A 25,451-nucleotide genomic window follows, 5' to 3' on the forward strand; every position below is an offset into this window, starting at 1 on the left:
AGTGCTACAGGGAACACTGGCATACACGTGACTTTGTGAATTATGGTTTTCTCAGGGCATATGCCCAAGTGGGATTGCTGGGTCGTATGGTAGTTTTATTCCTAGTTTTTTTTTTTTTAAAAGGAATCTCTATACTGTTCTCCATAGTGGTTTTCCCACCAACAGAGCAAGAGGTTTCCCTTTTTTCCACATCTTCTCCAGCATTTATTTGTTGTAGATTTTTTGATGATGGCCATTCTAACTAGTGTGAAATAATACCTCATTATAGTTTTGACTTGCAGTTCTCCTTTGAACAGCAAGGAGATCAAACCAGTCAGTCCTAAAGGAAATAAACCCTGAATATTCACTGGAACAATGGATGCTGAAGCTAAAGCTCCAATATTTTGGCCAGCTGATATGAAGAGCCAACTCACTGGAAAAGATACCAATGTTGGGAAAGATTGAGGGCAAGAGAAGTGGGGGACAGAGGATGAGATGGTTGGATGGTATCACTGACTCAATGGACATGAGTTTGAGCAAACTCCAGGAGGTAGTGAAGGACAGGGAAGCCTGCCTTGCTGCAGTCCATGGGGCTGCAACGAGCTGGACATGACTTAGTGACTGAACAACAATAAGAAGCAATGTTGAGCATCTTTTCATGTGTTTGTTGCCATCTGTGTGTCTGTTCTTGGCTTTTGACATGAGGGTCAAACAGTCATTTTAGGTGTTTATCTGACAGCTCTGCCATGTATCATTTAGGATTCTCCTGGTTGTAAGTAGAGGAAAACCCAGCTTAAACTTGCTTCAGCGGAAAGGGAGTTTTAGGCTTTCTGAACTGCGCAATCCAGGGGCAGCTTCAGGCAAGGCCTGTGAGTGGAGAAGGGAGAGTGAGCATGCTAGTTGCTTAGTCCTCTCTGACTCCACAGCCTCACACCCTGTAGCCTGCCAGGCTCCTCTGCCCACGGGATTCTCAGGCAAGGATACTGGAATGGGTGCTGTGCCTTCCTCTGGGGGATCTTCCCGACCCTGGGACTGAACTGATCGGGATGTAAGCATATGATCAGGACTTAGTTTCCCAATCTCAGCTTTCTGTTCTGTGTGCGTGTGTTTTGGTGGTTGCTACAGACTGAAAGAGTCCCTTTTCGGCCCCAAGATGGGGGGCAGGTGCTCCAGGTTGCTACAAACTGAGATCTGGTAATAAAGAGAATCTTTATTCCCAGCAGGAATCCTGAGATGTAGTCTGATTGGATCCCGGTACTCTGGGAGGTCAGAGGCTTACCCTGAATCAGTCACTGTGGCCTGGGCTGCAGTGCTGATTGGCTTAGACCTGGGTCGTGGATTCCCCCCTGCAAGCTCATGGGGAAGACCATCCCTTGGTGGTCCTTAGAGAGAGGTCAGTCGGACAGGGCTTGGTGCCTGTCAGGGAGGGAGAGGAGCAGAAAAGCAGCTCATACCCATGGCCCTGGTAGTGATCAGAGTGTGGTCCTCTCAGGAGGACCGAGACTGCCCCTGTGTGATCCCTGCTGGGTGGCTGTAGCTGTAGGGCAGTTTGGCCCGAGCACCTCTGTGCCCCCCAGGGCAGGGCTATTTGTCCACATGGCACAGCTATCCTGAGAGCCCCCACCTGCTTGGGCTGCGTCAGGCCTTCTCTCCCCATAGCCACCCAGTGGGGTCATCTCAGGCTGGACCTTTCCCTTCCCTTTCTGAAGTTTGCCCCTTAGAGAAGGAGGTAACTAGAGGCATGGGGATGGGTGCTGGGACCCCACTGATGCTGAAGTCAGGGTAAAGCTGAGTGAGCCTGGTGGGTAGGTGGGACCTCATGGGTGTGGATCAAGGGTCATTGGGGGTGTGAGGACACACAACTGTACCCCATCCTATGGGTCTGAAGGAAGAGGGAGGGGCCCAGGAGAAAGGCTTAGGGAAGGGAGGGGAAGACACTCTTAATTCTGACTCTTGTTTTTACGGACTGTGTAACTTGAGTAAGCCACCTAACACCCCCAGGCTTCCCCATTTGTCAAAAGGGAGTCATGTGACTGTTAGGATGAACCAGAGCAGTGGTCCCCAAACTTTTTGGCAGGAAAGGGGACCAATTTCCTGGAAGACAGTTTTTCCATGGACCAGGGTTAGGGTAGGGAAGGTTTCGGTTTTGCCTGCTGATCACCCACTGCTGTGTGGCCCTGCTCCTAACCAGGCCATGGACGGGTGCTGGTCCCTGGCCCAGAGGCTGGGGACTCCTGAACTAGAGACTGTGTGCAGGTGGGGTCATTTGATCATCAGCATTTACTGAGATTGACTGAGGTCTTCCAGTGCGCAGGGACCACACTGAACACTCGGCACGGGTGATCTCCTTGTCTCCCCGCAGCTCGCTGATGAAGAAAGCACCATTTCCCTTCAAGAGATGAGAAAAGTGAACCTCAGTGAAGGTCAACAGCTTGCTCAAGGTCACTGACCTAATTGTGCCTTCCATCCCAGTGGTCCAATTCCAGACTCCCCTCAACCATAGGAGTTCTGCAGTGAGGATGGGCTTTAATATTACCCCAAAGCTGGATGTTTGGATTGTTTAAAACTTTGTTTCTCTCATAAATTATGCAGAGACAAGTTTGTACATAAACCTGTGCATTAAAAAAAATAGCTTTATTGAGGGAATTCCCCGATGGTCCAGGGGTTAGGACTTGGTGCTTTCACTACTGGGGCCTGGATTCAATCCCTGGTCAGGGAACTATTAATCAGATGCTGCAAGCTACGAGGTTTGGCAAAAAGAAAAAGAAATGTATTGATATATAATTTTAAATTGAGATACAATTCATATACCATATTATTCAGCCATTTGAGAGCACAATTCAACAATTTTTTTTTTTTTTTTGACACTGGCTCATGGCTTGTGGAATCTTGGTTCCTTGACCAGGGTTTGAGCCCAGGCCCTGGCAGTGAAGTTGCCAAGTCCTAAGCACTGGACTGCCAAGGAATTCCCTAGTGATTTTTAGAATAGTCAGAGTTGTACATCTATCACTGCAACCTAGTTCTAGGACACTTTTTTCACCTTCAAAATGAACTTGGTACCCACTGGCAGTCATTCTCTCTCCCCTCCATCTTCCAGCCCTAGGCAGCCATCCATCTACCCTTGTTTTGTAGATTTGACTACATACTTTGATATATACTTTGAAATATACTTTCAAACAGCCATTCGCAAATGTACTGGCATACAGTCTCAGAAGCAGGGTATAAAAACGTCCCATTATATGCTCATGAGCCTGGAGTGTTATCACTCAGTGATAAAACCTTTGCTACTTTGAGGCATAAAAATATAGTCGTTATCTTCAGCTTCCTTACCATTCGCCTCACACAACTCACAGTCAACTTAAGAAAGAGGTCTCCCTAGCCTCATTTCATGGGACTCAGGATGGGAGTAAGCCCAAGGAGGGAGCCTGTTGGATGAAAAGTGCTGGGGCTCAGAGGCATGAGCAGGTTTGAGTCCTGCCTCCGCCCCACGTGGTCAGGGAGTCAGCAGGGCAGACGGGAGACTTGGGTGTGAGCCAGCAGAGTGGGCGGGGAGAGGGCGGCCCCAGCAGAGAGGTGGGGAGCTCAAAGGCGAGTGATCGAGGCCTGCGGTCTGGCAGCCTGCTTCTGCACCTTCACTTTGGCCTTGACTTTGGCTTCTGACCAGGTCAGCCTTATGTGGAGGCTGTCTCTTCCTAGAGAGCTAGAAGGGCTCACCTTTCTACACCAGACTTATAATTCCATTCTTTTTCTATATCTACAGGGAAGCCCAGTGTGCTGCAGTATATGGGGTCGCAAAGAGTTGGACATGACTTTAGCAACTGAACAATTTATTTGGCTGCTTCAGGTCTTAACTGGGGCACTCAGGATCTTTCACTGCGGGTGTGGGCTTCTCTCTAGTTGTGGCACATGGGCTTAGCTGCCCCAGGCTTAGTTGTCTCATGGCATATAGTATCTGAGTTACCCGACCAGGGATTGAACCCTTGTCCCTTGCACTGGAAGGGGGATTCTTAACCACTGGACCACCTGGGAGGTCCCCTAGTTTCACGTTTCACTCTTATATGGCCTCTGAGAGCAAGCTTGAGCTCCCAGTTCTGTTAAAATCCTGATGTCTCTGAGAAGGCTTGGGAGCCCGTAAACGTTCACCTGCTTCCAAGTGACTGTTAATCAACAGCTGGTAAAACTGAAGTTGGGGCGCTGGCTTTTAGTCTGTGCCCCCCACACACCATTTGGCCCCTCCTTAATGTTCCTTGCGTCTCTCAATAAGAATATTCCACAATAATGTAGTAAGGGAGTTCCCTGGTGGTCCAGTCGTTAAGAATCTGCCTGCCAGGGCTTTCCCGATGGCTCAATGTTAAAGAAGCTGCCTGCCAATGCAAGGGACACGGGTTCAGTCCCCGGTTCGGGAAGATCCCACACGCCGCAAGGCTACTAAGCCCATGACTACAACTCCTGAAGCGTGTGCTCCAGAGCCTGTACCCTGCAACAAGAGAGACTGCCACAGTGAGAGGCCCGCACACCACAGCTAGGGAGTGGCCCCCTGCTCGACTTGCTGGAGAAAGCCCACACTCAGCAATGAAGACCCAGCAAACCCCCCCGCCCCCGAAATGTAGTAGGGATTGCAAACTGATGCCAGTACCTGGCCTATAGAGGCTTATTTTTTTGGGGGGGAGGGGACAGCACATGTTTTAAAATGAGAAAATGCATGTGAAAGCCTGGATATTTGACTTTTGCTGATGGCCTGATTAGCTGGAGCAGAATTGTTTTGCCTCATAGAGAGGGCCCCCACTTTCTGGTTTGCCCCAGTCCCCGCCACTCTTTATTGCTCACACCAGCTGCATCCCTCATTTATCTTTCTGAGCCCTCTAGGCATCTGAGTTAGCAATTCCAATATGAATAATCTCCTTCCACGTTTTTTTTTGTGCAGCAAAAAGGGGCTTTGTGAAATGTCGAAGATGCCCCTTAAATCTTTCATTTGTTGGCTCCAAAATTTAAATATAGTTTATATTTGTAAAAAGACATCAACTCGTATGATTCAAAATTCAAAGGTTACGAAGGTAGATAGTGAAAAAAATTTCCTTCCCTATGTCCTGACCCTTTGCCATCAACCTTTTGTTACCAGGGGCCCCAGTGTTGCCAGTTCTTATGCAGTCTTTCAGTAATAGTTCATGTATAGTCAAACCAATGTAGTAATATGTACATATGATTGAAAAAATTCACCTTCATTGAATGTCAATTTTAGAAAAAAATCAGAAAATGCAAAAAGGAAAAAATGAAACTCATTACTGGTGGCATGACTCTCCATGGAGAACCCGTGTTAGCTAACATTTTGATGTATTCACTTCCTGATTTTTCTTTATTGATAATTATTTTAAAAAATGTGTATTTATTTGGCTGCATCAGATCTTAGCGGCAGCATGTGCAATCCTTGTTGTGGCTTGTGGGCTTCGTATCCCTGTAGCCTATGAGATCTTAGTTCACCGAGTCCTCTGCATTGAAAGGCAGATTCTTAACCGCTGGACCACCAGGGAAGTCTCTGGATAGAAATTTTTAAAGGAAATGGTATCAAATCTAAATAAGTTGTTATAGCCTGTCTTAAACTCAGAAATAGATTGTGAACCTCTACATCAATAATTACATGAAAAAAAATTTTGTAGTCATATAATATTCTGTTGTGTGATTATATTATGATTTACTTAAGCTGTTCTCTATTTTTGGCTACTTGGACTGTTCTCAATTCCTCGCTGTTTTAAGCCGTGCTGCAATGAACATCCTTGTACTACGTCTCTGCTCAACTATCCAGATATTTCCTTAGGATACGTTTCCTCGAAGTGGAATTAACAGGCTAAAGGATATGCCCTTGCTTGCACACTTTAAAGGCCTCTATATACATGAGCCAACTACCCTTCAGAGAGATCCTATCATTTTATATGGCTTGCAGCAGCGTGGGCAAGATCCAGTACCCGCTGTCTCCTTGAAAATGAAACGACGCGTCTCAGCAACTGAGTGTGTCCTTGCCCGCCCGCGTTTTTCTTGGCAGAGCTCCTGGAGGTCACCAGGGGGCCCTTCTCTCCTCTGCTTGCAGGCTGGCTGGGTTGTGGTGGTGGGGGCACAAGGCCATGGAGCGGGATGGTGCGAAGCCCCTCCTTCTCCCCTCCAGGCAGGGATGGGCTGGGGTGTCTGGGTGGAGAGGTTGGCAGTGAACCCCTGGGAGTCTGGGGGAGTTGGTGAATGGTGAGGGCTGGCAGGACGTGGCTGGGACACCAAGGAGCCATTCACCAGGCTGGGTCTCCACTGCTGACTGGGTGAAGCAGGACCAGAGCTGCGCCCACCATGGAGAGCTGCAAGGCAGCTGGCAGGGCCCCTGGGGAGACGCTGGGCACACTGTGAGCCCTCCACAAACAGCAGCTTGGCTGGAAAGAAATGAAGAGAACCCTGGGAAGATGAGGACCGGCTCAGGCATGCCCGGGACAGGGACCCATGTCCTGGCAAGACAGCGGGCACGCTCTTCCCATCCTCCTTCTAGCTTCTACCAGCACTGATGGCATCCCCGCCTCCCCGAGGTGTGGGAACCAGATGGGCGCCCCTCCTCTGCCGCTCACCCTCCAGCGCGAGTCCGGCTCTCAGCTCTCCTCACTGACGCGCTGTCAGCAGCTTGAGAACAGACCAACCATCTGGGCGTGGGTGATGGTTGGGAACACACCCGCGTGCGTGTGAGTACAGGACTGTGTGTGTGAGGACATATGTGTGTGAGCATGAGGATTTGTGTCTGAATGTGAGTGTATGTGACTGTGAGAGGAGGTGTGTCTCCTGAGAGCATATGAATGTGTGCAAGCGTGTCTGCACGTGTGCGTGTGTCTTGTGCACCATGACTGTGCTGTCAGTGTGTTTGAGTGTGAGGGTGTGAATGTGTATGCACGTGTGAGCAAAACATGTGTTGGGTGAGTTTGAGTATATGTGAGTGAGAGTGTGCACATATATGTGTGTGTGAGTGTGTATGAGTGTGTACACACTGGGCTCTCTGAGGGAGGCACAGAGCCTCTGGGAAGAAGCTTTGCAGCAAATACCTTATTTTTCCTATTTGTCACCACCTCCCCCCGCCCACACCAGATTCCTGGATGTGCTTTATTAATAACAGGGGTGTGTGGGATTTCAACCTGGACCAGGATGAATGGTTTCATGGTCCTGGGTGGGGCTGCAGACGTGAGAGCTTGAGGGCACGCGGTCTCAGAGCTCAGCCTCCGGGAGCCTCACTGGTGGACTGCAAAGCCCAGCTCCACCAATTCTTAGCTGGGTCACCTGGGGCAAATTACTGAACCTCTCTGCACCTCAGTTACCTTATCTGTGAAATGGGGACAATGATACCAGCTACCTCAAGGGCTTGTTGTGGGGATTAGATGGGGTGAAACATGCAAAGCCCGTAGAATACCTCCAAGGCAGCACTCAATGCAGGTGACGGAGCAGAGTCGGGGTTGGATGGGTGGCAGAGGGCAGGATGGTCCCTGGGGGCCAGGCCGGGAGGTTGCTGCTGTCCAAGCCAGTGACCCAGGCTGGCTCCCACAGGACAGTGCACGCCTGCTTGTGAGTGTGGGCTTGCACCATATCTCCCTTGAAAGAAAACCCTTGCTTCTTGCTTTAAGGGCAGATGGAGTCCAGATAGCTGTTCTTTTCAGATTTCTAAAAACCTCAAAGGTAAGGACTTTTCTGCAGGAAAGGCAAGGAGACCAATTTCCATAAGGTGCATCTTCCAGGGGTGCCTGCAGCTGCCCTAATGGTGCCAGGGAAGGTGGGCTGGGAGTACCTGGCCAGGCTTTGCTGTGGGTGACGTGCAGACAACAGTCACCAGGCCAGGGCCTCTGGGGACCTCTGCCCCCTCACTGCTCCCCTCTTAGACCCTCCACTCCCTCTGATTCTCCCTGGGGCCTGGGAGACAGCTGTGCTCAGAGTGAGCCTCTGGGATGCCTGAAACTACCCGCTGAGTGGCAGCCGGAGATGCCCTGTCCCTTGGGAGTGGGCTTGGGTGCTTTCCTGGGCCCAGGGTGTCCAGCTGAATCTGAATTTATAGGATTGGGTCTTGTAATCCGCTTTTGTAACAAGCTTCCCTGATGCATGTTCAGCTTTTTTTTTTTTTAATTTTTAATTTTTTTTATTTTGCATGTTCAGCTTTTAGAGCTGAATCTAAATCTAGAGTGCGGATCCGATCACCCCCTAAACTTTCCTGATGGGGAGACCGAGGCATCTAGAGGGGAAGAGACTTGGCTACAGCCATGGGGCTGCAGAGGGGCAAAGCTGGGTCTCTTGATGCTCCCAGCTCAAGTTTCCTGCCTCATCGGGCGTGCTTTCTGTAATGTGGAATTTTCTGTAGGGACACAGATCAATTTTATGGCAGGAGCTCTCAGAAACCAGTATCCTCTACCAGAGATTCAGGCCATCACAGCTCTACTGGAAGGAGGGTATCCTTGGGGTATAGGGGTGTCTGCCGTGCCCCTGCCCCCACCCCCAGATCCTCTATGTAAGTTACTTTTCTGCCCATCAGATGCCAATAGGGCTTGCTCGCTGACTGTGTCCCTGAAACCCTGTCACAAAGCAGGCTTCGGGAGGATGCTGGACACAGAAGCGAGTGGGGAGAAGCTGCCTTTGAGGCCATGAACCCAGATGGGCACTGCCGGGTCTGCAGAGGGACGGAGGGTGGGAGTTGCAGATGTCAAGGGGACTTTGCAGCTCAGCATTCCTCAAGCTTCCCTGCAGGGGCTGCCATGTCCTGCTTCTCCCAGCCTGAGGCTTGGAGTCTCACACCGGAAGGTTCTTCTTGTTGGAGGTAACCAGATCCAGAGGTGGTGTCTCTTGTTTTTTGGGGCTGTGTCACACAATGTGTGGAATCTTAGTTCCCTGACCAGGAACTGAACCTGCATCCCTTGCAGAGGAAGTGTGGAGTCCTAACCGCTGGACCACCACAGAAGTCTGGGAGGCGCTGTCGTTTGTTGCCTGTGGAAAGAGGAAACACTTTCTGGATATTTCCTCCATCACCAACAAGGACAACACTGATGCTGAACCCATTTATCAAGATTTACAGGCAAGACCCTGTGCTAAAATCGTTCATGCCATACAGGACAAGTCAACACCCTTATTATCACTGATAATGTTGTTAGACAACATTATTATGATAGTAATCGCTGATGTTTTGGGCACTTGCCCTGTACTAGAAGCCAGGCACTGGCCCAGGTACTGTGCATGGATGATTTCATCTCATGAATAGATTTTACATTATTGTAATTGTCTGTTATTGTTCCATTTTATAGATGAGGAAAATGAGGCTCAGAGAGGCAGACTGTCTAAAGTCACACAATTGCATCCAGGGGTGCTGGCCCTGGAACCCAGCTTTCTGTACTGAGGTCTTAATCATAATGTCAACCTGTCTTCCAAAGTTATCTCTGGCCTTTAAGACATTTCCCCCTAAAAGATATGTGGTTATTTGCTCCCCTGTCTAAAAGTTTTAGCTTTCTTTGCACCCAGAGTCTGGTTCTTGCCTCAGTTCGTAGAGCCTGAAGAGCCTGGACTTTCTTTATTGGAGACAGGTGTGACAGCTCAGAAAGACAGATACGGCGGCGGCCCTTTTAAAAATAAATCATGCTGCGCATCACATGACTTTGCCGCATCCCTTATCTGAGCTCAGTTTTCCATCCTGATCAACAACTTGGTACCGCAATGTGAAGACTGTGGTCCAGAAAGACTAGAAACAGGATTCTCGAGTAGGTTGTTTCAAGGAGAAGAGCAAACCACGTGAACGAAAGATGGACGAGGTGGAGCGAATTCTGAAAAGTTTAGGAGACAGAGACCCCGAGGTCCTAGCAGGCCACCAGCTGAGCGTTAGCAGGTTAGCTCCTGTTTTAAACACCTGTTTATCAGGGGAATATGGTAGTGGAATTGTCAAGGTGAGCACCACAAAACAGTGTCCCATCTCAAGTGTAGAATGGGCTGAGAATACCCTGCACAGCCTCCTTTTTTGATGCTATAATCATTGCTTATGGACTTATACTCATCTATGGCCCTCCACAAGAAACTAGGTAAGAACTTAGTTTGATTTTCACTTAACTTTCAAGAAAGAGTGTCCAGGGCTGCTATTTGCTTATCCAAAATTCACACCCCTGTCTTCCTTAGCAATAGAAAACTCAAAGTGTCAGGTGGGTCAATGGACTTTTTACAATACCACATTTCCTTGCCGCTCAGAAAGAAGCCAAGAAGATGTAAGCAAAAGTTATTGGGTGAGGTTTCTGGGAAGGCTCTTTGAAGCAGGCTGACTTAGTTGCGAGGCATGCCCTTTTGCCTGTGCCCCATTTCTACTCCCTGCTGCCTGGAATTTGGATGTGATGTCTGGAGCTACAGTAAATACACCGGGATCATGAGGTGACCTCAAGGACAGGGTCCTCGTGTTAATGGTGGCAGGGAGCAGGATAGAGGGGACTGTCATGGATGGGCTACGGCGCTGTTATATTAACCCTGGACTGGCTGCCTCTAGATTTCTTTTTACATGTAAGAAAAGTTTAATCTCTTTCTTATTCCAGCTACTGTAACTTATCACCAAGTGCAGTTCTTAACTGATACCAATTTCCCACCTCTCTTCATGAATAAAGAGGAGTTCGATACAGATGTAGGGGGGTATCCATTAGCTGTGTATACCAGGAAGCAGAGCCTATAGTTTGCAGGCCTGCGGGCTTGTGTCAGCCTGGTCCTCTTTGTAGGAACAGATACCCATGTGGTTTCATCTCTTAGAACTGGAAGGGGAGAATGAAGACGTTTGGTGTAGAAGGACTCAAGAGAGGAAGAGGAGGCAAGAACGATGGAGCATGATGGGTGGGCAGGGGAGGGCTTGGGGCTAGAGATCTGTGGAACTGTTTCTGGGAGAGGTGTGAGCCTCTGGGCCTGGGCAGTGTCCCCTCCAGGCCTGGCACAGCTCTGGGAAGGGCACAGAGCTTTGCATGTCCGCCCCAGCCCCTGCCTGGCCTGCCAGCAGCCTTGCATCACAGAAGTGGTGGAGAGGGATCCCGATGGCCAGCAGCGGGAGGCTGCTTTCCTGGAGGATGGGTCAGCTGGAGCAGGAGACACAGGATGAGGCCAAGGAGGTGGACAGTTTGGGGCTTATACCTGAGCACTTGCAAAACTCACAAGAAGGCGCTAAGATGGGCCATGTCCCTGCGAGTGTACAGCTGGGCGCTAAGATGCTTGGCAGTTTAGATATGGGTATGGATGAGACTTCATTTATAGCCTTAGACAGCTGAGTAGGTTATACTGGGAGTTGGAATCGGGTGAACTTAATTAACGTCATAAATCCTGCCAGGCTCCCAGTGTGGCAGCCTTCTTATGACCTGGTAGAGACTTACCCCCTTGGCAAAGGTGGTTTCAGCAACTGCTCCGTTGACATCCTTGAAGTTCACAGCCTTCTTTGCTGTCTTGGAGCTTGTAAATTTTCTCCGTCTGTTCTATATTTGCTTATTGAATTGGCAATTCAACTGAATGGATTTAAAGGTATATACCACTTTTATTTTTAAAGCAAAACCCTCTACCTCAGCCCAAGTAGCTCTGTCTAGCGTAGCATTTGCCAAAGGACTCAGTCCTCAGAAACATCCCTTTGCCAACTGATGCTCATAATAAGGATCTGAAATACACAGTGAAGTCAGAAGCATAACAGCTAACCTCTTGCAGTTTATAAAGTCTGATCTCTTCTCTGAATTACTTTAATGCTCATTTTCGCAGATGGAGAATCAAAGGTGGGGTCTTTTTTAAAGAAATGTTGATTTATTTTTTTGCACTGGGTCTTAGTTTTGGCATGCAAGCTCTTAGCTGAAGCATGTGGGATCTAGTACCTTAACCAGGGATTGAACTCAGGCCTCCAGCTTTGGGAGCGTGGAGTCTTAGCCACTGGACCACCAGGGAAATCCTCATGGTTGGGTCTTATTTGTGATGAGGCAGACAATGATTGATCACTGATTAAAAGAAAATAAATTAGGGATTTTTATCATGTTCTACCACCCTCCAAACTATTGGCATCAAAGGAAGATAGACTCACTATTAGCCAAATATGTGTTTAAATAGAATAAAAGTGTTACTTATCTGTGAGCATCAACTGTCAGCCTGGCACAGCACCAAGCGCCTTTGAGATGTGATTTCATTTAGCACGTACAGCTTACTCAGCGTCCTTGTCTCCCACTTACACCTCCTTAAAAAAGACTGATTTTCTTGCAGGCATCCACTCCATCCCTCCGCAGTCTAAGCCCATTCTCGGTCACTCCTTGGCCAAAGTCACAGTGCATGGAATACACAGTCCCAGGTTTCCACCAGTCATAGCCAAGGAAGCACACGACCCCAACGCAGTCTATGGCCCCTAGACACATTACGACCGTAAACAAAAAGTCCCATCTGGGCAGGTGTGTGTGTGGCTGGCAGAGGGAGTAGGCTCGGCGATGGCAAAGGTCCCAAGGCAGCTTGGCCCGGTTGGGGGATAGGATGTGAGCACCGGCCAGCCCAGAGGCCTGGAGTTGCAGAAGACAGCTGACGGCCGGGGGTGGGGCTGGATGCCTTCCCCTGCGCCCCACTCCCAGCCTCAGGTGTGATGAGCAGGAAAGGTGTTGGGGCTTCCCGGAGGGGGCTGAGCTTCTCCATTTATCTTCAGTGAGTGCTGCAGAGGGGCCTTCCTGTGGCAGGCAGGGGGCAAGGCAAGGATGGAGAGAGTCTTGGCTGGAAGGAAGCAGAATGTCAGTGGGTGGCTGTGGAGCCCGGGGGCTTCTTTGGCTCGGTGGCCTGGCTGGAGCTAAGGGGGTGCAGAGGAGGGCCCAGAGGAGGAGGCAGAGGCCCGTTTACACCCCAAGCCTGCATTTTGGCTCAGTGGGCTCTGAGATTTCATGTCACTGGGAAAGCCCCAGCTTGGGGACAGCTGGCCAACCCCCTCACCTCCCACTGCTCCCAGCAGGAGGTGGGCCTTCAGTGTCCTCAACAAGAACAATGTGGGAAACTTCCCTCAGTGAACGCTTTGCAAACTGTGTTCCGTGAAGCTCAAGGTATTTGTAAGAAATAATAGATACTCTGTGCAGAGCTTTTGTCGTCCTGTCTACTTTGCCCCCTCTTTTGAAAGTCATGAAGTTTATTAGTACATTCAAGGATCTGATAAGTCCTGCACCACAACGCCTGTTTGACTCAGAGTTTCCCACCACGCGCCCCCCCACCACCCCAACACCCAGGAACGCCTGTAAGGTACCAGGGTTCCCTGGAATGAGGTTTGAGAAACTGCACAGGAGGTGGCTCACTCTGAGGCTCTACATTTTCTTGGGAACAGGCCAAGCTTGTCACTGGAGGTGATTTATGGGCTTGCGAGCCAATTCATTAATCTGCAGGGCAGCTATCTCTGTCCACCTAATCGATCGATGGCAGCAATTTGCCTGAGGCGGTCCCTCCTGGCGGTGAATTGAATGCAGAGGCCAGGGAGGGCTCAGAAGTTGGCTGGGGGAGCTCGAGGAGGAGATAGGGGGTTGGTGTTCTCCAGTCAAGTCTGCTTCTTCCTAGGCAGGCAGTGGCTAAACAGACTCCTCCTGGCGGGATTTCCCTACATAGCCATCCTCAGGTGGCACCGTCTGGGAACCTCGTGGTGACTGGCAGGCAAGAAGCAGTAGGAGCACCTGCTGTATGCCACACACCTCACAGGTGTTACCTGCTTTCAGCCCGCGGTGAGCCTCACACAAGCCCCATTTACAGATGGGGGCAGGGAGGTTTCATCTCCTGTGGCCTGGGTCAGGGCTGAGGCTCTGTAAAAACCCTGTTGGACCCCAGGGCCCAAGTGCATCACCATCCCATGCTGCTTAGGTCCTGGCCAGTCCTCCCCTCCCCCACAAGCTTGGGAGACCGGCCTTCCCTTTGGAAACAGTTGTCATTCCTCTGCTTCGTGGGGGCTTTGCTGGTGGCTCAGACAGTAAAGAATCTGCCTGCAATGCAGGAAACCTGGGTTTGATCCCTGGGTTGGGAAGATTACCTGGAGAACGGAATAGCAACCCACTCCAGTATTCTTGCCTGGAGACTCCCACAGACAAAGGAGTCTGGCGGGCTACAGTCCATGGGGCTGCAAAAAGTTGGACACGACTGAGCAACTTTCACTATTCACTACTCTGCTTCTTAGGATTTCTTTATGTGAGAGAGACTGTTATCCCCAAACTCTTGCTTCTGTGTGGTTCTTACAGCTCACTGGGTGATGCAGAGGGGACAGAGGCCCCCGAATCTCAGGCAGGTCTTAGAAAGGCCTTCACTGATCTGGTTCCTGATTTCCTGAGCCCTGCCTCTGCAGTGCTGGGTCTGGGGGACTCTCAAAGCCTGCACCCTTCATCCCTTGAGCATCCCTGCAGGATGGGGCCTTCGGGTCAACACACTCCCAGGCTGTTTCTGTTCCCAAAGAGTCAGACATTCATTCAAAAATAGAAGCCTTTCTTGGGTTGGGGGCTGGGGGCTGAGGCAGAGAAGTGAACAAAGGCATGCTCCCTGCTTTGGGGGCTGTTAGTCTGGTGGGGGAACAAAGAGAGGACAGAGAGGGAAGTGGTCCTAGGGAGCACCAGGAGGGGGGCACCTGACCTCACCGATGGGCTGGAAGGGATTCTTCTGGGTATAAGTAAGAAGGCTGGAGAACCAGGCACCAGAAATGGGGGCTCCAGGACCCAGGAAAAATCACGCACAGGACCTGTCTGCTGAGGCCACCGCTGAACACAGGGCACCACATCTGGCCCTGCTTGTGCCCAGGTACCACCCTGACCCTGCAGCCCCCACTGTCCTTGATCATCACTGTCTTGATTCAGTTTAGGGCAGGTGTGTGTGCTGGTTGAGGCCGGGCCAGGGAGGGATGGAGGCTGGGAGAGTGAGGGGCTGCTTCTCTGCTTCTAGAGAGGATGGTAGTGTCTGACTCTTATCCAACCTTCATGGTGAGGGATGCCCCAGAGATGGGTAGGGTGTGGCCAAAGTGACAAATGTCGTTCCATGGCGCCCAGAGTGACTCAGCTTAAATGCACCCCGATGTGGGCTCTGGACTCCTCCAGCACAGCAAGGAGAAATCTGGCAAACCGCATTCTCTTGCAGCTTTAGCATGGAGCCTCACGCATTCTTATGATTTCAATGTCCCCTTGACACAGATGCCACCTCAGTCTGTACCTCCAGCCCCAACTCCACGAATGGACTCCAACCTGGGAGTCCACCCTCCTACTGTGGACATACTCCCCACCTCAGGATGCCCTACAGCCATCTCCAGCTCAACCTGCCGGGAATACAATCAGCGTGGCCACCAGACCCTCATCCCTGCCATCAGGAATGGCCCTATCCCCCTCCCCGCTGGAGTGGTCCAGGCAGGATGGTGAGACTCATCCCTCCCCATCTCTTACCTTTTTTTTAAAAAATAATAATTAATTAATTAATTCGGTTTCGACTGCCCTGGGTCTTCACTGCTGTGTTCAGGCTCTTTCTAGCTGCAGTGAGCGGGGTCTGTTCTCTAGCTGCGGTACTCGGGATTCTCACTGCGGTGGCTTCTCTTTTTGTGGAGCACAGGCTCTAGGGCACAGGCTTTAGTAGTTGTGGCCCGTGGGCTTAGTTGCTCTGAGACATATGGAATCTTTCCAGACCAGGGAGGGATGGAAGCTGTGTCCCCTGCATTACAAGGTGGATTCTTAATCACTGGACCCCCAGGGAAGTCCCTCCTCCTACCTTTAAAAGGGTCACACCACGTGTGTGTTTAAGGTAAGAAGAAGGGAGAAGGGCCAGGGTTGGCAGGAGCAGTGCCAAGGCTGAGATTCAGCAAGTACCTTCTGGTGGGACCCATCCTCTGGTTGCTTTGATGTTGAAACATCTCTGATCAGCTGGCAAAGAGCTGCTAACCCCAGCGCTCCTCTTCTGCCCTTGAGGACACCCAACCATTTCCTCACTACTTGGTAATGATAGGATTAATTCCAGGCACGGCTGGGGCTCAGAGACTCTGTTCCCAAGTGGCATTCTGATCAGCCGGTGACTGAATCCTGTATATTACCCCTAGTGACTCTTGGATGAAGAAAGGAAAGGTTATTTTCTCAGAAATCTCCTACAGACCTCCTTGTCTGGTGGGTCGGTTTGGCCCCTATGGCCAGTCAAGCTGCAAGGGAGTCTGGGAAGGCTTGCCTCTAGTTTGCAGGGTCTCTAATAGAGGAAGTCAGGGAAAAGGAGGTTTGAGTGAGCTGACACTATCTGCCTTCTTTCCTTGACAGACTGATCTCTTATTACCCAGTCAGCCCACCCCCCACCCCCGGCTATTCAGCCCTAAGTCCCACCCCCAGCTAGCCAGCCCTAAGTGCAGCATGTGGGATCTGGTTCCCTGAACAGGGATGGAACCCCTCTGCACTGGAAGTGGAGCCTTAGTCACTGGATCACCAGGGAATCCCGAGCCATTCATTCCTTCCTCTTCTCTTGCTCCCTTCTATCTCTGACCAGTGGAGATCACACAGGAAGCACCAAATGGGGATTGAGCTTCATTAAATCATTCCCAGAGAACAGGGCCTCCTGTCTCATTTGGAGATCCTACTGCAAGGCTCCAAAGCAGCTGCGCTCACCCAGGAATCCCCCAGACCTGAGCATCCCAGGTCTGGGGGACCATGTCCCACAGGTGTCTCAGCTGAAGGATCACCATGGAATATGTGCCTGATCCAAAGCAGCATTCGAATCCTGGTGTTCCCAGAGGCCCTGGGGCTGGAATGTACCTTTTCCCATGAGTGTCTGAATTCTCTGGGGTTTCCCAGGTGGCACTAGTGGTAAAGAATCCACCTGCCAATGCAGGAGACAAGAGAGATGAGGGTTCGATCCCTGGGTTGGGAAGGTCCCCCAGAGAAGGGCATGGCAACCCACTCCAGTGTTCTTGCCTGGAGAATCCCATGGACAGAGGAACTTGGTGGGCTACAGTAGATTGGGTCTCAAAGAGTCAGACACGACTGAAGTGGCTTAGTATGCCTGCACTGAATTTTCTAGGATTTGAGCAATGCGGGTTATTTATATAGGGACTGCAGAAACCTTCCTTTCTGCCCCTCCCATGCCTGCAGCAGAAGGTCAGGCTTCCAGAGTCTATTTCCACCCAAGGTTCCTTCCCACTGACGTTCCCAACTCTGGAAGCAATTGAAATCACAATTACACCAATGCTCAGGTCCCTCTTTGGGTGACTGTGATAAATCCATCTGGGATGGGATGCAGGGAGCGTATCAGTGTCTTAGTAAAGTTCTCAGATGCGTGGAGCAGCTGGAATTGAGAACTGGGGCTTTTCTGTGGGTTTAGGGAGGATTTTAAACATCAAAACCAACTTGGTCCTTTCTTTTCCTTGTTTGCCTAGTCTTACACTCTTTGTTGTGTTACAGAGCCTTCCTTTTAAAAAAATTATTTTCTTTATTACGGACCCCCAGTTAAAGTAGGTCAAGTGATAGATAGAGTTTGGGTCTGAGTTCCAGTCATGGTGGACCCATGGACTCCTCCCGAGGTTACTTCCCTAGCTCCTGAATGTACAGTTGGAGGAAACATTCTTGGGGACAGGCAGACTCCTCACCTAGCCCCTCTGGCTTCTGAAGAAAGAGACGAGAGGATGGAGGGCAAAGTAGGAGTTTCTGGAGCTTCCTCTCCACCCCCTGGAATGAATAGTAAACCAGATTAGTGTGGATCCCTGGGCAGTTTTCAAGATCAAAGGCTTGAGGGTTACAGAGGAAGTGATTCCTTGTGCACTCCATTTACCTTGTCTGTCGCTCTGCACCGAAGGTGGGTGGATCTTGGGGAATCTCTGGGTGAACTTCATCAGGTGGTGACTCCAAATACAGGTGCTTTTCCAGGTAGAGTTTTCACAGAGCAAAGCAGCTCGCCCCTGGTCCCTGAAAGCAGCACTGGACCTGCCAGACACTTTGTTTCTCTCTACGGATTTCCAAGGCTCGCCAGTGGCAGTTTGCTCTTACCTGCCCCCTTCCCAGGCTTGCCTCAGGGTCAGATCAGCTCTCCTGCTTTCTTCTTTTTCTTTTTTTTTTAAAGATAGTTTTATTTATTTATTGGCTGTGCTAGGTCCTCGTTGCTGGGCGGGCTTTTCTCTAGTTGTGGCGAGCCGGCCTCTCGATGTGGCGGCTTCTCCTGTTGCAGAGCACAGGCTCTTAGCCAGGTGGGCTTCAGTAGTTGCAGCACGTGGGCTTGGAAGTTGCGGCTCCCGGGCTCTAGGGCACAGGCTCAATAGTTGGGCCGCACGAATTTATTTGCTCCGTGGCATGTGGGGTCTTCCCAGACCAGGGATCAAACCTGTGTCTCCTGCGTTGGCAGGTGGATTCTTTTCCACTGAGCCACCAGGGAAGCCCCCAACTCTCCTGCTGTCTGCCACAGTGTGGTCGGCAGAGACCTCCATCTCTAACAACCCGAAGAACATGACGCTGGTCTGCTACCTGGATGCTGGCTAGTGTGCTGCTTGGGCCCGGAAGCAAGGGCTTCTTAGATGCATGAGTAAGACATATGCAGGTGAGAGGGAAGAGACCAACCCCATAAAAATTCAGGGGCCAGCTGCCTCAGTGAGGTTTCTTGGGATCCAGGGGTCAGGATCCTTCCAAGGTGAAAGGCAAGTTGCTGCATTTTGCACCACCCACCACAAAAAGGATGGAGATTTGCTTTCTTTCTTTCTCTGTTTTCGTATGCTGTTTATTTATTTTTAATTGAAGCATAATTGCTTTACAATACTCTGTTGGTTTCAGCCATACATCTGCATGAATTACACATAGGTATACCTATGTCCTCTCCGTCTTGAACCTCCCTCCCACCTCCCAGCCTGGCCTACCCCTCTGGGATGGAGATTTTCTTTGTTGAATCTGGAGATGACATTACCACTTTTGAGTTATGCTGATTGTTTACTCAGTGAGCCTGGAGGTGTCCATTTTGCATGGGGACCAGATCAGAAGACTCGGCGGCAAGTCCAGACTGCACTGTAAGCTGCTCTGCGTGGGGCTTAAGTCCCAGCCCACCCACGGCACTCCGAGTGCGTGTGAGGAGCGGAACGCTGCCGGAGCTGCTGGCAAACCTTGGCAGGAGAGCCATGGCGCAGGCCCCCAGGACCTGGGAGCAAACCCAAGCCCTCTTCCAGCACTTCCTGTTCTCCTTTAAGCATCCCCTGGTGTCTGAGGGCTGGACAGAGGCTGAACACTGGGCATCACATGGCCACACGGCTGGGCTTCTGTCTCAGGCCAGGGGCCCCTGAAACAGACTTTGGGGCAGAGATTTGTGGGCAGGAGGTTTCTTGGGGAGTACTCTTAGGAATACCCCCTGGGGACTTCCCTGGTGGTCCAGGGGCTGAAACTCTGTGCTGTCAATGCAGAGGGCCCGGGTTCAATCCCTGGTTGGGAAACTAAGCTCCCACATATCACATATCACAGCCAAGAGTTAGCATGCCAACAACTAAAAAAAGATCCTTTGTGCTACAACCAAGACCCGGTACAGCCATGTTAAATAGATAAATAAATATTTAAAAAAAAGAAGACGAAAGAAGCCATGTTATGGCAGTGAGGAAGGTGAAATCGGGCAGAGGGAAATGCTGAAATTTTCCTACAGTTCGTGGGGTTCATGGGGCCATTCCTTTCTCTAGTCAATCCTAAAGGAAATCAACCCTGAATACGCTCTGGAAAGACTGATGCTGAAGCTGAAGCTCCAGTACTTTGGCCACTTGATGTGAAAAGCCGACTCACTGGAGAAGACCCTGATGCTGGGAAAGATTGAGGGCAGGAGGAGAAGACAGTGGCAAAGGATGAGATGGTTGGATGACACTACTGACTCAATGGACATGAGTTTGAGGAAACTCCAGGAGATGGTGAAGATAGAGAAGCCTGGTGTGCTGCGGTCCATGGGGTCACAAAGAGTCAGACAGGACTGACTGATTAACCAGCAACAAGAGGTTGAACTACAATGAAGCAGCAACAGAAGGCTCAGCCAGGCCCAGGGCAGCTCTGGAACTGGGCTGACCTTTCAGCGAGGTCCCACAGTGAGGCAGGGGAGCTGGGCCATCGTCCCCTCCACTGGCCTGGCCATCAGCTTCAGGCTTCCTCCAGGGTGAAGTCATGTCCTTGGGTGGAGGCCAGTCCTGGACAGACTTGCTGCTGCTGCTGCTGACTTAGCTGTGAGCTATTAATTAGTAAGCACTGTCCCTGTGGCTGGGGAACAGAGGAATCAGTCCTGGAGGTAGGGGCCTTGTTGAATAGCTCAGCATCTTCTAAAGCATCCAAGTGGAAATCGGGTGTCCTTGGACCCACTGAACCAAGAGGGAGCACTTGCGGCAGGACCAGCTCCCAAGTGGGGATGTGCTCAGCATAAGGATACTGGATGAGCATGTGATCTGTCTGCTTCCATGTTGACTCCAGATTCAGTCTCCCCCGATCTGCACCTGTGGCCTTATGAACATCTGATTGTGGAGAAAATATCTGTGAACCTGGTTTACACATCTGCGTGCTGCGTGGTCAGTCATGTCCAATTCTTTGCGACCCTGTGGACTGTAGCCCACCGGGCTTTTCTGTCTGTGGAATTTTCCTGGCAAGAATACTGGAGTGGGTTGCCATTTCCTCCTCCAGGGGATCTTCTTGACTCAGGGATCGAACCCACATCTCCCATGTCTCCTGCACTGCAGGCAGATTCTTTGCCACTGAGCCGCCGGGGAAGCTGGATGATTCTGCCTCATGTTCTGACAATGACTGGAAGCGAATGCCTGCCGCACTGTGGCCCCGTCCAGGGTTGCCCTGAAGAACATGGTGAAAGGAAATCCTTCTGGGTGGCAGACATTCAAGCAAAACACTGAGTTTTCCGCTTTTGTTTTGGACTGATGGGAAGCCAGAACTCTGGACCTAGAGTTCTTCATGGGCAGCTGCTAATGGTTTAGTTCCAGGAGGCCCAATCCGGCCAGCGTCTGATTTTGTAAACCACGTTTTATCGGAGCACAGCCACACCCGTTTGCTTGCTTTCTGTCTCTGCTGCTTTCTTTCATGTCATTACGACACAGCTGAGTAGTGGTGACAGAGAACTTCTGGCCCACAAAGCCTGAAGTGTTTATAACTTCGTAGAAAAAGTCTGCTAGCCCCTGCTCCAGCGGAATGACCAGGGCTTTGGAAAGAACTGGAAGATGGGTGGTGAAGAGGTGAGAGAGGGACTTCCCTGGTGGTGCAGTGGTTAAGAATCGCCTTCCAGGAGGAGACACCGGTTCTATCCCGAGTCAGGGAACGAAGATCCCACATGCCATGAGCAGCTGAGCCTGTGCGCCACAGCTAGAGAGCCCACGTGCCCCAAGAAGACCCAGTGCAGCCAAAAAACAAGGCGGTCTGGGTAGGAAATCAGTGGCGGGACTTTTCAGGATGAGCAAACTACCCTGACAGCTCCCAAGGGGTGCCCCTACTGCCGACGAGGCTCTCAGGAGTCAGGTGGATGGAATGACATGGGACGGAAGGAAAGGGTTTTTCTGTGGATGTCCAGCGTCTTTTCCCCCTAGTCAGTGCCTGCTCACACAGAGCACATTCATGTGGCAATGGTGTTTCCTCTGGGAGAGATACACGTTTTGGAGATGGATTTGCCTTCTTGGCCATCCTGCTTCTGCCAGCGCCAACACTGTGGACTCTGCAGGTACTTCATCTACTGCCGTGGTACAGGATTACTCATGAAACATGAAACATAGAATTTGTTTCATGGCAAAAGAAAGGTGGCAATGGCCTTATGCTCATGGGGGCTCTCTGGTCTTACCAAAAACATTACCACCCAGAAGCCGCTGCCTGGTGGGATGGTCTCTGAAGACTCACGTCACCCTGAGAGGATGGAGCTCTTCCTTACAGGATGCTGTATCTAACTGACCCCGGGACCCACTACGGGGGTTGTTTTTCCATGGCTGGAATACAAGGGTCCAGGAATCAAAGGATGGAGTGAGAACAGTTTTCATCACCCCTAATATCCCACTCGGATTTTTTTTTTTTTCCTTCTCCTTCCAACAACTCTGAATTCTGCTGGTTTGGAGTCTTTAGTTCCCAAGGACGGACTGCTTCTTTCAGGGAATGCAATTAGTGAACTGAGTTGGCCCCCCTGGACTCCTCTCCTACTAACCAACAGACAAAGGGGGTTAGTTACTCTGCTCCTGGGGTTACTGAGCCTGACCACCAAGGGGAAACTGGGGTTCTGCTCTGTAATACACATTTCTTCTTTGTTCTTTCTCCCCCTTTTCCTGATTTTATCATTGTTTGACAAGCTGGAGGTTAATTTTGATGCTTTCGAATTGCGGCGCTGCAGAAGAGTCTTGAGAGTCCCTTGGACAGCAAGGAGATCAAACCAGTCAATCCTAAAGGAAGTCAACCCTAAATATTCACTGAAAGGACTGAGGTTGAAGCTGAAGCTCCAATACTTTGGCCACCTATGCAAAGAGCCAACTCATTGAAAAAGACCCTGATGCTGGGAATGATTGAAGGTGGGAGGAGAAGGGGGCAACAGAGGGTGAGATGGTTGGATGGTATCATCGACTCAATGGACATGAGTTTGAGCAAGCTCCAGGAGGTAGTGAAGGACAGGGAAGGCTGGTGTGCTGCACCCCATGGGGTTGCAGAGTAGGACACAACTTAGAGACTGAGCAGCAATAACAACAAGGTTAATTTTCTAATTTATTTGCAGAATTTTTAGATGGGGTTGCAACCAAATTAGCAAGAAATTAGCAAGTCCTGGAGGAGAAATTAGCAAGTCCTGGAGACTGAGAGTGTGCTTGCCTTTGGCGATGAACATGGTGTCTGTTAGCATTTTCGTCCTCCCGTTTAGGGGAGAGGATGAGCTTGCATGAAGGATCGTTTCACCTTGGTATGTTAACAGAGAGTTATTTTTTGTTGTTGTAAGGAAGTTCAAATGTGAACAGGGAGTGTATATGGATGCCGAATAGGCAAAAGGTAGACGTCACTCATCAAGTTAGCGCCTTTCAGCTTCGTATCTACCCTTTAGTACTCATCTATGATGTGATGCCCGGGCTGGGACTCTGGTCCTTCTGGGAATGTTGGAGGGAGTGACTACGAGGCTGGAGGAGGAAGGCTCTTGCTCCCTCTTGTCCCTGTGAACATCGCCCCCACAAACCCTTCATCCCAGCAGCAGCTGTTCCTTTCTGCAATAGTGCTGGGCCCAGTCGTGGTTTTTTCCAGCATGTTAACTCCGCCTACATAGCAGGGGTCTGTGCAATAAAGGTTTAACTCAGCAGAAGAGCAGGAGAGGGCTGCTCCAAGCCTGCCTGAGCCAGAGAGAGAACTGGCCTTGACCAGCTCCTGGGGGCTAATCCTTGGGTCCTCGGACTATCCTTCCTGACAGAGTATCTTTGTTCATCTGGGGTCTCAGGCCTGCTAGCTCGTTTCTGCCAGCAACGTTTTTGGTGGCTGTTTTTGTTCACCTGGGGCCCTGGCCACACTGTATCAGTCTGGGTTCTCAGGAGGCTGTGCATGAGTGGTTAACTTCAGCCATGGGGGTGCTGCCTGCTTGCAGGACTGACCCCCAGTACAGCTCTCAAGGCTCGGTGAGCTCCCTGCTTGGCAATACTTCAGATGTTGCCCCAGGTTGTTACTGGGAGAATTCAACACTGTCTTTTCTCCAGTTTGCACCCCATTAAATTCTTCACTGGGGAAAGACAGCTGGAAGCTTGCACCAGGTTTCTCTTTGATCTTGCCCTACATGCCTATTTCCTTTGCTGATTTTCATCCTTCCCCTCCTGCCCCCAAACCCGAGCAATCTGTACTCACACTTCTGCATTCTTTTTCTAAGGATACCCCCAGCCCCACGTTGAGTGAGGTTCAGGCTGCAAATGCTAGCTCCCCAAAGCCCCTCCCTGGCATTTGGAAGGGGGTGCTCAAGGGAGGGGGCTGTTGACGTCAGGATGAATCCCGCTTTTTCCCATGGCCAAAGTCCCTAGAGCTTGCACAACTGAAATTCCAGTTGTGTTGAGTGAGCTGGCTTAGAAACTGAACGAAAAGGGAAAACAGACAAATGTGCAAGCGAAAATCCACTTATTCCAACTGCCTCTTGGGGCCTGTGTCTCCATAAAACTTTGTCCCTAGAGGTCAGCTGCCGCTCACTCAAGCCTGAGCTCTATCTTAGCCCAGGGTTCTGTCTGTGCTTGCAGAGTTCCTGGACAAGTCTCGACCTGTCCTAAAATGAAACCCTTTCCCCATATGTGGTTTTTCTCTTTCCTCCTGAATCCTTCCTTATTCCACCTGACATTATCTGCCCTGGCACACCCTCCCATATCAGCAGTGACTGTCATAAATGCCAGTCACATTCTGTGCAGACTCAAGGCCTATGGATGACCAGAACAGGGTCCCTTCCATGTGGTACTGGGGCACCAGAATCCCAGTCCCTGTGAGTCACTGTGCAGAGAGGGAGAGGTCACTGAAATCACTCAGCATCACTTCCGCTCTGAGAACCGACCCAGGGACCCAAGTGAGTCTCAGAGCTTTTTAGTGGAACTTGGTAGCTTCTGGACTGTGGAGTCAAGGGTCTCTGCCAGCACCTCTGAATCGAGCCTTGTCTTCACAGGCCGGTGGTGCAGGCTGATTTCCTGGGGTTCAGGCAGGTTCAAGGACGGGTGGGAGCAGACCCCCATCTTTTAGTGTGTGGTACTGGCCCTGGGGAACCAGGCTGTACAGGATGACTCCCTGAGAAGCCAGGTCAAAGGCGTCTCTCTAGGACTTTGTGAGCAGGGAGTGGAGTCTCACCTGTAGGGGGTCCCATGACCCACTGGGCTGTCACTCTCTCACACTTTGTACACTCTAGCCCTTCAGCCTAGAGGGCCCTTCCTCCAGGTCTTGGCTTATTAAACTTCTGTTGACCCATAAGCACAGACATCACTTGGCCAACAAAGGTCCATCTAGTCAAAGCTGTGGTTTTTCCGGTAGTCATGTATGGATGTGAGAGCTGGACCATAAAGAAAGCTGAATGCCGAAGAATTGATGCTTTCAAACTGTGGTGCTGGAGAAGACTCTTGAGAGTCCTTTGGACTGCAGGGAGATCAAACCAGTTAATCCTAAAGAAAATCAACCCTGAATATTTATTGGAAGGACTGTTGCTGAAGCTGAAGCTCCAGTGCTTTGGCCACTTGATGTGAAGAGTCGATTCGTTGGAAAAGACTCTGATGCTGGGAAAGATTGAAGGCTAGAAGCGAAGGGGGCGAAGGAGGATGAGATGGTTGGATGGCACCACTGACTCAATGGACACGAGTCTGAGCAAACTTTGGGAGACAGTGGAGGACAGAGGAGCCTGGAGGGCTATAGTCCATGGGGTTGCAAAGAATCAGATGTGACTTAGTGACTGAATAACAACAACGACGACACTTCAAGAGTCTGCCTGGGTACCACTTCCTCCAGGAAGCCTTCCCCACTTTCAGGATGGTTGGGTGTCCCTCTCTCTATTCTTGTACACTCTTCCCATTTCCCTGGCTCATTCCA

The sequence above is a fragment of the Ovis canadensis genome, chromosome 21 (assembly GCF_042477335.2).
Source record: "Ovis canadensis isolate MfBH-ARS-UI-01 breed Bighorn chromosome 21, ARS-UI_OviCan_v2, whole genome shotgun sequence".
NCBI classification, from domain to species: domain Eukaryota; kingdom Metazoa; phylum Chordata; class Mammalia; order Artiodactyla; family Bovidae; genus Ovis; species Ovis canadensis.